General features: G+C 38.1%; 1 protein-coding gene across 5 annotated transcripts in view; it reads left to right on the forward strand.

Annotated features, from left to right (window-relative positions):
- The window catches only part of LOC131036504 (ureide permease 1), a 150,968-nt gene that overhangs the window by 133,141 nt on the left and 4,433 nt on the right, over positions 1-13,394 (forward strand). The gene's annotated exons all lie outside the window — the stretch shown is intronic.

Raw genomic sequence — 13,394 nt, forward strand, 5'->3', positions numbered from 1 at the left:
GTCCTCAAGGCAGTTATTTATAATCTTTCAAGAGGCAGCTTTAAAGAGAAAATAAGAATAAACTAATCTCAAAAAGGCCCTGCTTTAAAAACAAACTTATCCCTATCTCGAAACTAAGGTCATAAAGCTATCTTAAAACAACTAATGCTAAAATAAATAAAGAATTACAATTAGCCAAAAATAGGCTCACACTTTTGCTCAAAATATAAAATAGTCAAAAATGACTTTTTTGAATCATCAATTTCTATTTTAGTAGCTGAATTTGAATTCTCTAAGTCTAAATAATCTAGAGACTCAAGAGAATGGCGCACTATCCTTTTCCTTCACCAATTGAACTCAACCCAAAAATTCGCTGAGTTTCATAATTGGAGGTTTTCATGCTGATTCTTCTTGATCCATCTGTCATTGCACAAAGCTTTTACTGTAAATAGACAATAATTGGTCCTCAAGCAACTTAAGTTTGTGCAGCAATACTGATTGCAATCTTCATTAGTTCATCCACATTGTTGATATTGAAGGTTAATCCTGCAACTAAGTTGTGATTATCTGTTCAAAATTACTCTTTACTATATCTAGATTGTCTTTAGTAAATGTAAATGGTAGATGTGTTGAAATAGATAGGATATCATGTTCAACAATTTTCAGCTTCTCTGTGTTCTCTTTAACAATCTTCAAAGTGGTCTCCTACAACTCAGATAGCACCTGGAAATCAGTATGCACTTTGAAACCAAATGACTTTCAGTATCAGCTATCACATTCAATCTCATCAACTCTTCTACTCCCCAAAACTCCATCGACTCATAATTGGTTAGAGCATCACTACACAAGGAAATATTAGCAGTCGAAGAACATTCTAACTCAATAGATTGTAATGGTAACTTGAAGTTTTTTCAGCAAATAGACAAACCATCAATTATTGGAATTGGAGATTTATGGAGATAAACTTCATCTGGCTGATTATATAGTGTCCCACCCCAGTTTGCCAATAAAAATTTCCCTTTCCATTCTGAGTTATTTTATCAGACAGTTTGCATACATAAGTGGAACAAGGAATTCTCTGCTGCTATAAGTTAAAAGATCACTGATCTGATTTTTGCTTAATTTCCCCAACTTCTCTTTTTTGGAAATTTTTTGTCAAACACTTATCAAACTTCCTTAGGTGAATGGTTTTCTATTTGTTTCAGATTTCATTAGCTTTTAAGAGCCAATACAGAGGACATTGCGTTAGAAGATAGTTTTAACCAGAATTGCCTCAAACAACAAGTTCACCAAAGCATAACGAGTAGCACCAAGCATACAATCTGAAATCAGAACACAATACAAATTGCAGTCTGAATGTGAATTGCTGATAGAAATTATCAGATTTGAATCTACAAATTTTGAATCAACTGCTGTTACAATATCATTGGATTTTGTCCTTACAACAACTATAACTTCAGGCAATGATTGATACTGTTGGATATGTTGTCATTGATGCCAAAGCTATACAGACAATTTAATGTTGTCATTGATGTCAAAGAAGATACGTGATTGCACACAAGATACCAAGCTCCAAAAGGACTAGTTGTGGAGTCAAGGTGTTTGGCAAAGTACATGTTTAAAGATAGAAGGATATTGAATCATCATTATTGAAAGTGGGAACATGTTTGTGGATATTGAGCACATACAAGATGGCAATCAAACAAGAGAAATTAGCAACTTGTATCAAGGAAGCAATTCATATAAGTCATGATTAATAAGCAGTTTACCGTATGAGAAGCAACTCATTAACATGCTGGCCGACTAAAGGTGTAGAAGCAACAAGTGCAACAATGTTGACACAGCAATGACATGTAGATAATTGTTAAGGAATCTACTGTGGTTGCCTACATTAGTCAAGGAAGAAACAACAGTTTACTTTGCATGAGATTGATGATTGTGCACATCAAAGAAATACTGCAAATGCTGATTAGGTAATGATGCAAAATGATAGAATGAGTAAAAGAAATAGTATTCCAGTTGGGGGTCTGTAGCATCACGATGTCTGAGACTTAAGAGATTAGTTGAATAGTGGCATAAAGGTGGAACATAAAAGAACTTAGAAGCTTGCATTGATATGCAAGGTAGCAGCATTCTTTCATTCATGCCCGTTCTGTAAGAATGTGAGATGACACATGATATCACAGGTTATTTTATAAGATGATTGGCATCATTGATTACGGTATGATGAAGTATTCTCCTTTGATTTTAGTGATTTAGAGTTTAATCCAAATCAGTGGCAGATGTCCTACAGATTAGAAGGTGATGGCACAAACTTGTAGTGTGTTCTTGGTGACTGATGGAGATAGTTTGTACTTTGTTCAATGGTTAATGAATCTGCAGATTGCCCTAATGGATTTTATGCAATCAATTCAGATCAATGATGAGGATTCAAGTTTTGTAAAAGGTAATTGCAGAATGGACTTCTAATGGTGCGTATGGTTGATACTCTACAGTTCATAGTGAGCTCTATCAATGAGGAACAAGTGATAAATGCATATGAGATAAGGTTGCACAGGTTGCGTATGCCAGATGATGACTTAAATTAAAGAAAGAACAAAATGGTGATTATACTTTATAAAGATCAGCAATTTGTTTGAGAGGCAACATTGTTTGAGAGGCAACATTGGGACTTCATGACTTCACAAGGCACATATATATTATTTACAATACACAATGAGTGAACTTCAGAAACACTGATCATTTGTGTCTTATAGCAGCATGCTCAGTCTGTAGGTGAACAACAGCCCATTAATATCTTTGTTACTTAGCAAAGCAAGGTCCTTAAGTGAAGAAATTGAGTCAAGATGTCATTATAAACATGCATTACCACACTCTAAGCACTCAGATCAGAAATTATCACAGCTTGTAAGACCCACTCCAAGGTCTGAAAACCGCTCAGAACTTCTGTAGCTGCAAATTATTGAAGAAACCAGTCAACTTATAACCAGAAATTAATAAATTATGTTTGAATGGACTTTTGAAATATAATAAAGTGATTTTATAATGAAGATTCTGGAAATTTCCCCGAGAAAAAGATTTAAATAAGGAGGTTGTGAGCTGATTTGGTATGTTGAAGATTATTATCTCTTTGTCTGAAAGCCCTTGTGGTTTGTGAGAATGGACTTGGTTCATCTCAGCCTTCCTAAGGATAAAAACACTCTTGGAGAAGATTGGCTATCGTGGTGGAAGATCTAATCTGGCTAATGTTTGTTGAAGATATCATTTAAGTAATTCACAGTGCATTCATGATTGAGTTTATCAAATTTGTGCTGTCTCTTTCAGAGAAAAAAATGTAGAGATTCTAGGTATAATGCAAAATTCTTGTAGAATGAAATGTAGAGGCCTAGCTTGATCTAATTTGTCATTCAGGGTTTGAGTTAAATAAATTTTATGAAGTCTAAGGCATGGTAGCATTGGAAACATAGGCACATCATTTATCTTCATTTCTTGGCATGAACTTGCTTATTGGGCGTGGCTTCCTGCTGCATTTGCAAGTTGTGGGTTTCTTGTTTCTTGGTATGAGTTTCTTTGTGCCCTAGGTGTGGTGTTGATAGCAGTTTGCTTAATATTTGTTAGGCAGTTTGGGTGCTGTTATTTTGTGAGATTCCTTAGCTGCAACTTGCATTTGATTGATTGTGGTTGTGTTTGGGACATCATTCCTTTCCTTATTGGACGTGAGGTCTGCTATTCCCTTTGCTAGATGTGAGGAATATCTTTAAGGCTGCCATTGGTAGTGTTACCTTGAGCCGCTATCTTGGTTAAGGCTTGAGGTATAGAGGAAAATTGTGGAGCATCTTGGTTGGTGTAGTGTTGACGTGTATTTTGTACACAATCATACACAGAATAAAATACCCAAGGGTACCTTATCCTCTCTTGAATAAAGCCTCTGATTGCTGAAGATGTCGCGAAAAAGGATCAATCAGGGTGACTCCAATGTTCTTTTATGTAGGGTCTCTACGTGTGGATAAGCACCAGTGGTCGTTGTGAATGCTGTTTCATCAAGGGGCCTTACGTCCTCCGAGCTGTAGGAACAAGATTTCCCTAAACTAATAAGTTCTCAAAAAGATCAAAAGGTAGAGTTTGCAAGGGATAAATTCTAATCTAATCCTAAGAATGACCCAATTTAGGCTAGACTTGGTAAGATTCTACCAATTTCAATATTGCCATGAAATAACAACCCAACTGAAATTGATGCGATCTTCTAAGGTAACAAATGATTTTTCAATTCATCAAGGATCATAGACACTACCACAAAGGCACATATCCAAAGCTCAATGACGATTGAAGGTTTAAGTAATTCAAGTCTCTCCAGTTGACCACACAAGGCGTTCCTACAATCAGTAAGAAGCTAGTGGTTTGGAACGTAAATCTCACCAAAATCAAGCCCAACACTTAGTCCTTCAAACTTAAATACTACTTCGACTGAGAATGATTCAAGAAAACAAACAACCATGAAGATAGCCACAAGAAATGCAATAAAACACCATAACTTCAATATTTTATTGATCTCAAAGCCAAAATAGACAACAATTGCTTGAAATTCTTTCTTCAAAACTCAATCTTGCTACAAAATAACTTTCTTCTCTCCAAAAGCTCTAAACTTCTAACTATTTCTTATTGCTCCTATTCTAATTACAAAATGAAAATGAATGAGGGTATATATAGCATCCTCAATTACAATGAACGGCCCAGATCAAAAGAAGATCAACGGCTGAGATTCTGACACCTAAACCCTAATTAGGGTTTTATTACAAAAGTTCCCTTTTTATTGAACAATATTAAATGCATAGCCAAATATTTAATTTGGCACAAAAATCTAGGAAACATAGACCAATGATAATTAAGGTGCCATGTCATCTATAACAACCTCTCTTCTAGAACCTTATTCCCTTTCCAATGCTCCTTTTTAGCATATGCAATGAATCTGGACACGATTCCCTCAATCTCAGCAATAGGAATCTCGGGAAGATTCCTCATTCGTTCCTCCAAGTGAATAATCTGATCAAAGGCCTTGAGAAGAGCTACGTCCCATTCAGGTTCGAGTTCCTTGATTTTCTCAATCAGGAGCATAGTAGCAAACATTTGATCTCTTTGTTCATCTGTAATAACATTCTCATCTTTGCAAAAGATGACCTTGACCCTTTCTTCCAACTCTTGAAGATCCACATCTGTCTCAACTTCGATCCTTCTGCCAAGAATAGTACATAAAACCCCAAACACCTTGTCCTGGATTGGATGGATGACCTCCTCCACTTGATTGCATTTGGCGCTGGTGTCCTCGAAAAGAACTTCCTTCATCTGGAGTAAAGTAAACCACTGGAGTAAATTATGAGCTCCTCCATCCATTATCTTTTCTTGTGCTAAGGTCTTCCTTGGTGTTTGCCTGATTACTTGAAGAACAGGAATGATAACATCTCTAGTGTGGGCAAAGGTGACTACTGTTATCATTAGGTTATGAATGATCTCAAGGACCTGGATAGCTCGATGGGTGGTCTGCATCATTCTTGTTGCAAACTCAACGGCAACTGTATGGGATTTGTCAATCCAAGAGCTCATAAGTTGGACCAAGCTCTTAACTCTCTCTGCCTCACCAACTGATTCAAGGGGAAGTGCTTGCACAGGAGATACTGCTGGATCCTGACGTCCCAAAGGCTGACTGAGATGGCTAAAGTAGCCTCTCCAAGCACCTCTCTCTCTCTCAAGTTTTCTATTCTTTTCCATTTCTTTCTTAAGTTTATCTTTAAGTGCTTCGAATGAATCAGTTGCCTCATCCATTGCCTGCTCGGTGGTGAGTGGACCAAGCTCAACGGTTTCTACATCATATTCTTCTGCAAGGATTTCACCCTCGTACTTGTCCACTGCCGGTGTAGCTATCTGCAACTTCCTGGACCCTGTCTCATCTCTGATCATCTTGGACATTTTGGTGGCCTTCTTTTTTCTGTTACTCCCTGAGAATTTCCAACAAGGCTATCTAAATCAATCACATTATCTTCGTCTTCGATCACAATCACCCTTGTTAGTCTCTCCTTCAACCAATCTGGAATGGCGGACCTTGTCTCTCTAACTTGTATTTCTTTAGGTAGTGGCTCTTCTTTCCGAAGAGGAGATGTCGCTTCATCATCATTCTTGTCTTCATGTAGCTCATTGACCTGGGGAGATTGACTTGATGAACGTTGAGATGCCTGTCCTTCTTCATGTTTATCATTCTAAACCATTGATTCCATAGATTCCTCCACTTCAAGTGTCCTCTTCTCTTGTCGAGAAGATGTGCCGGATGAGCGATCTCGATTGGCTTCTTGCTTCTTCTTGGAAGATTCTCTTTTCTCAGGTCTTTCCTTCCTCTTCGCACCTCTAGGATGAGGATTGCCTTCACTTACGCTCCTGGGGTGAGGATTGCCTTCGCTTGTGCTTCTAGGATGAGGATGGCCTTCACTTGCGCTTGCTCCTCCTTCTGCTGATCTTTCCTCCAAAGTAAAAGTCATAGATATGTTCTGCTCTCTCAACTTTTGATGTTGCACATCAACCCATCTGCGAGTACAAGACAAAACTAGGGCCATCAAAGCTTTTAAGTCCACAACCTGAGGTTCATTCCAATCTATCTTTATTGCCTTTTCCTCTCTATCATAGGATGACTGGAGGTGCCTGCCACTGTCCTGAGCTTGATCGGCCACTCTATAAACTTTGCATTTCCTGATGAAATCCAAAGGCAATCTGGAATGCATCTTTCTTTTTACTTCTAAATCATCTGAGAGATTCATCCAAAAGTCCTCTACCTGACATTCATGCTTGTATTTTCTACCAACTGTCTCTTCTATATACCCATAAGGATCAAAATTCTCCCTCAATGAAAAGAATGAAAATGAATATAAGGCCAACTCTCTTTCTGCATCATCTAAAGCTGGAGCATTAGGACATACCTCAACTGAATTTCCTAGTATGATAGGTACAGGAATTCCATTTCCATGCCTATGTCTGAATGCCTTCGCATAAGCTGCCAACTGCTTAGTCACCTCAAGTAGTACTATCCAGTCTGTCGGATATCTTGGCAACATATATGGAGGTGAAGGACACCCATGAACTCTAATATATGTAAACTTCTGAAATTGAATAAACTAGGCACCATGCCTCTTTACAAGTTCCTGTGCCTCTTGAGATAGCCGATTGTGAATCCCACCTTGCAGTGTCCTGGTGATGTTCATTGTGAAGGTATCATTGACTAACTTGTAGTTACTTCCTGGTGGATGATGCAAATGAACATAAGAGTCACAAACTCTGACTTCTCCAGGTCCTCTTCCAATCGCTCCTCTGTGAGGTAGTCTTGCATATTCAAAACTCCTGATCAAGGCATATATGATGTATGAGCTCATGTGGAATGACTTGGTAGCCTTCAATCTTCTCAACTGCACGTCCAAGCAATGGCTAATGATTCTAGCCCAATGAATTGTTCCTTTTCCTTGAACTATCACTTGGATGAAGAAGAACATCCACTTCTCAAAATAGAAGGCTTGAGGAGCCCCTGTAACTCGATTGAGTAAGGTTATCAAATCTCTGTACTCCTCCTGGAAGTCGATCCTATGTGGTGTGTTGGGAATCTTGCTCAGGCGAGGACGACTTTTGAGTAACCAATTCTTGTTGATGATGCTCAAGCAAGTGTCTGGATCATCTTCGTACATGGATCTTGCTCCTTCCAAGCTTTTGTAAATCATATCTTTATGTTCTGGTAGATGGAGAGCTTCACTGATAGCCTCCTCTGAAAGATAAGCCAAAGTGTTTCCTTCCTTGGACACTATCGATCTTGACTGTGGGTCGTAATGGTGAGCACACTCGATCATTAGCTCATGGCACTGGATTGCTGGAGGGAAGCCGGCCGCCTTGATAATGCCACTTTCGATTATTCTCCTTGCGACAGGTGATGGCTTTCCAATATAAGGGACCTCTCGAAACTTCTTCACACTGAAGTTTCCCAAGTTGGTATCTCCAATGTTGCTCCACTTTGACACGATCTTGGTCTCCAATTCTTCATTCCTTTGATCTTCCTTCATGAGGGCTGGACGACTGGTGGATGCTCCTGCCTTTGGGGTCGCCATCTTGACACCTACACAACATTTCATAATGAGCAATATACCTTGGAACTTAGAAATATAGACTGGATTTAAGTTTTAAATTTAGGAAACTTCATGATAAGTCTTTGAATTATCATTTCCTAAATATGACTATGCAATTGGAAATTCAAAATTTCAAAAATTTAAACAAGGAAGATCTTGCCATACCTCTCTTTGAGAACTAGCTCTAAAAAATGATGCAAAAATTAAGAAATTCGCTAGGCAAAATGAAGATCAAAGTCTTCTAGCAAATGCGCCTCCTTCATCAACTTCACCACCCTTTGGGTCTTCAATGCCTTGAGGAAAACTCGCTCCACCTCTAACCTCCAACAAAGTTCGCACTCCTTCTTGGATTGAAATTCGCACTTCTTCTTGGATTGAAATTCGCACTTCTCCAAATCGCATTTAAACAATGATTGAATGATGGATTAAAATGCTTCAAAATACCTTTCTTATATAGGCGCTCATGCATTGCAATTCCCATAGGCCGACTTGGAAAATAAGCCTAAAATAAATAAAAATTAAATAAAAGAGGAGGCCGACCTTTATAAAAATATTAAAATAACATCCCAAGCGCTCTCCTTTTTTATTTAATTTAATAATAATTAATTTAAATGCCTTTGCAATTAAAATTTCGATTTTTTAAAGGCCTAAATTAATTATTAAATGCCTTATGCGAACTTATTAAATGCCAATTTAATTAAAATATTTTAATCTTTTTAGCGAATTTGGCATTTAATGTAATTCAAAAAAATATTGGTGCCTAAGCATGGGAGGTATTTGGGACATCAACAACATCGCTCTGGTCCCTGGGAGAGGGACAAGAGCGCCCTTTTATCTTTGGCCTTGCATTTCTTGCTTTTCGCGTTCAAAGTTTTATCCTGGACGTCCAAAATGGCCTTTTCGCTTGGAATCTTGAGTTTGATTTATTCCATCTTTGGAAGGAGTGTATCTTAAAATATTTTCGCCCTAGTCCCTTGGTGAGGGACAGGAGCGATCCCACCCTTTGCTCTTGGTTCTTGTCTTTTCCAATCGCCAATTCATGTTGCAGGGCAATCAATGATCTTCCTTGTTTGTTCTATGCATGCCAAACTCGTTTCTCCAATACCAAATGAGCTCTTCCAAGGATATTCGCCCTGGTCCTTCAATGAAGGACAGGAGCGATTTTTTTTGCTTTTGAGCTTAAAATTGTCGATTTTGAGGTTAATTCCTTGTTCATTATCTTCCTAAAGACATTTCTCACTTTGCATCATCTCGCCTTGACGTGGTTTTGGAAAGGAATGATTGATTCTATAGAAATCGCCCTGGTCCTCCAATGAAGGACAGGAGCGATCTTTAGTCCATGGCACAAATCCTTAATCATATCAATATCTAATTATCTTCAAGGCGTAAAACATTGTTCCTTAATCCATCTTGAGTCTTGCAAACGAAAGTAGCACTCCAAAATGTTAGGCAATCAAGCAAATTTGAAGATTTCGCTCTGGTCCCTTGGTGAGGGACAGGAGCGCCTTAGCCCATTTCATCAAGTTTTGTGGTTTTTTGTAACTTCGTTCTTCTTTGAAGCATTCCAAATATCATCGCCATCATGTGCCTTGGCCTGGATTCGACCAAATTTGGAAGGGAAGACTTGATAATGCATTTTTCGCCTTGGTCCCTGGGAGAGGGACAGGAGCGCCTTGGCCATTATAGGCTCCACTTGTGTTTTGCAATCTTTCAAAATTATCTTCAATGGATCGATTATGCCTTCCTTTACTCCTCTCAAACGAAAAACTTGCTTTTCCTTTGCCAAAAACTTGTCTTGAGGGAAAATCGCTCTGGTCCCTGGGAGAGGGACAGGAACTTCCTTTAAAAATCGCCTTGGTCCCTGAGAGAGGGACAGGAGCACCTTAGCCAATTTGGATCGATTTTCTCCATTGTGGTCCATTCAAGTTATATTCAATGAGCAAAACGTACTTTCCTTGTCCTTCTCAAATCGCGAAATCATTTAAATCTTGCAAGGATAAGGCAAACTTGGAATTCAAGCTCCGGTCCTTCAGTGAGGGACACGAGCGATTTTGTCATCTTAGCATATTTCCTTGCTTGTCGATTACTCAAATTATATTCAATGGACAAGACATGCCCTCCTTGATCTCTTCCAATCATAAAATTGTCTTGATCCTGCAAGAACAGTGCAACTTTGAAAAACAAGCTCCGGTTCTTCAGTGAGGGACAGGAGCGATTTTGGTCCTCAAGGTCAAATCTTTATAATTTTCATCTCAAATTTCCTTTGCTGGGGAAAATACCATCATTTTGCAAGCTATGAACAAAAGTCCAAATCCAAAAATGTCCAAGAAGGTGTGCTTTGAAGAAAATCGCTCTGGTCCTTGGGTGGGGGACAGGAGCGATTTGTCCTTTAGACAACGATTTCAACCTTTCACTACTTTTTGACTAAGTCTGGATATTCAATTACGTTCACTTCATCTTTCCTTGCGTCCTTTATGCTTCAGTTTGATCAAATGAGGCCCAAAACAAGCTAAGTAAGCCATTTTGCCCTGGTCCTTCAGTGAAGGACAGGAGCGATTTGGTCTTAAACCTTAAAAACTTGTCATTTTTGAGTCTTCAAAATCTTCAAAATCTTCAATTTACGTCCAATTGTATCCCCTGGCGACCTTGCATAAAACAACTAAAACAAGTCAATAACCAAGATGCACCAAATATCACTTTCGCCCTGGTCCCTGAGAGAGGGACAGGAGCGATTTTGCCCTTATAAGCCAAAATATCAAAAATTTAGGTCTTCAGATCACTTCATCATGCAGGGTTAGGTCGTCTTCAAGTCCAGGAATCGGTTACCTTGCTTCCAAAATTTGGTTAAAGTTTGCCCAGACAAAACGTATAATTTAATCATTAAAATGCTAACACTTTAGACCTAACTTGAATTTGCCCTCAAAATCCTGACTGGACCCATCCTGAGACATACTCAACTTCCTGACAGACTCAAGCTATTTCAAAATTACAATCTCCGTGAGGATGCTTAATAATCTTTCAAAATTAGACTGGACTCGGCTTGAAAATATCAAAAGGCAACTCCTAAGGCTTAACCCTAGTCCAGACGACTCACTCACTTACTCAAAATCCTAAAAGCAGAGAGAAGAACAGGCAAAACAAAAGCAAAAAGAGGGGATCCCCATTTTAATGGGGCGATGTGTGAAATGGTCACAACATGTAGACAGAGTTTAATTCAACATTGGAGTTCTTGGACTTGCGTGGCCCTTGTTCAGATTAAAAAACTTCATGATTTGTTGTTGCTAATTGTGCTTGTTGTCCTCTTATCATTGTTGAAAGCTGAGCTTGCCTAGCATGATTTGTCTTGGATTTAGGCAACATTTCTGCTATCAAATTAAGGTCAAAAAATTCAAGTCTGCATCTGTATTCTGTACACAGGGATTTAATGAAAGAAATCTGTATATGTGTATCCGCTATGAGTTCTTATTTATGAATACTTCTCTTAGATGTTAGCAAGAACTTTCAAAATAAACTTCCAAACAAACATCAGTAACTTAAAATCTGAAAACCATTTATAAGATCAGAGAAGCAAAGTATTTGTTAAAATGACATGGGAAAGAATTCAATTAGTAAGGGAGTCAACTGTTTGACAAAATACCCTCATGGCTGAGTGGGTGAAAGAAGTGCAAAAAATTAGGTTGCAATTTAAGGTGGCATCTTACAAATTACAACAGCAGCACTACCAATTCTGAATTTAGCACCCCAACAAGATGGCTGTGCATGAAACCCTCACCAACACAGCCCAAAGTATCCACAATGGAAAGTGGACGTGAACTTAGCTGAAATTCTCACAAATTCTCATGGGAAGTATTCACCTAGCATAGCAAAATCATGTGAAGCAATACTCATAAACATGGGATCAACCCACCAACTAGGGCATCAAAATTGTATTTGTATGGACCAGCTTGAAAACAAGGGTTTGATAAGCAAAATAACCTTGCAAACTTAAATCAAACACACCAAAAAACAATACCATAAATGCTGCAGAAAATTTACCATAAATATGGGTCCAAACAGCCATAAAAAACCCATGTAAATTTCATCAATCTGAAGACCTGAATCACCAAACTCTATTAAAACTCAATATATTTCCTGAATGAAAATACCAAATCCAGCTAGGGTGGATCTCTCTCACCACCGAAATGAACAGATTGAAGAGGGTTTCGTCCTCAACAATACCTAAAAGAAATTCATCTGTACATTCCAACAACATTCTGTTATGTGTGCAAACTCTATATAAAGAAATGAAAGCTCAAACTCTAATTTATAGAGTTTGAAGGGAAAATTAGGGCATTCAAGTTTTAAATATTTTATTTCCCTCAAAAAGGCCCCCATAACACCTTTTAAAAACAACTTGAGCTCTCACAACCTAGGCTTCCAACTTGGGGACATTTACTTTACGAAATATTAAACACTTAATAATAACACTTTAATACTTAAGTGTCAATATTTAAAAATAATTCCAATCACCTTAAGAAACCTTGCCAGAACCAACTGAAGCTGAAAGATGACAATTGATGCCAACACGAGAACATACTATAAATAGCAGTTTCTCTGATAACCAATGAGAACAAACCCAGAATAACCTAGAAAGATTGGTGCTAGGTAGGCACTTACTATAAGTAGCAGTTTTCTCCAAGGACTATAGAGAACAAAGCCAGAAAGATGAGTGCCACACAAGTACTTACTATAAATAGCAATTGCTATTGAAACCCACTGAAATTGATATAGAGCTCACCAAGAACGCTGGAACCCTCCCAGTGCATTTGTAAACCTACAGAAAACCCTGAAAACTAGTGTAAAAACGGGGACATTACAACCAAACATTATGACTTTTTTCTATTTTATGGTGTTTTATTTCAGAAGAATCCTAGTTGTTGGTACGCATAGGCTAGTTTGGGATTGGACTGGTTACCTTTCTCTCTATTGAGGTTGGGTGTTTCTTTTGCTGGGTTTATTTGTTTTCTGGTTCTTTTTGTAATAAAGGGTCGTCCATATGTTGTAAAATTTCTGCAAATCTAATAAAAGTTCCATTTTTCTACATTCCTTTCCATTTCTTCTAATGCTTCTATTGTGGCTCTATGCATTTTTTGCCAGTTATTCATTTGACCCACTTTGGTGCTGCGTCAGATATGTAGCAGTAATTCAGCTCACATATGCAATCAGTTATAACAGTTATTTCGTTGCATGAAATTTGATGATCATCAAATGATAAGAAGATTTCCTTAT

The sequence above is a fragment of the Cryptomeria japonica genome, chromosome 5 (genome assembly GCF_030272615.1).
Source record: "Cryptomeria japonica chromosome 5, Sugi_1.0, whole genome shotgun sequence".
Classification (NCBI taxonomy): Eukaryota; Viridiplantae; Streptophyta; class Pinopsida; order Cupressales; family Cupressaceae; genus Cryptomeria; species Cryptomeria japonica.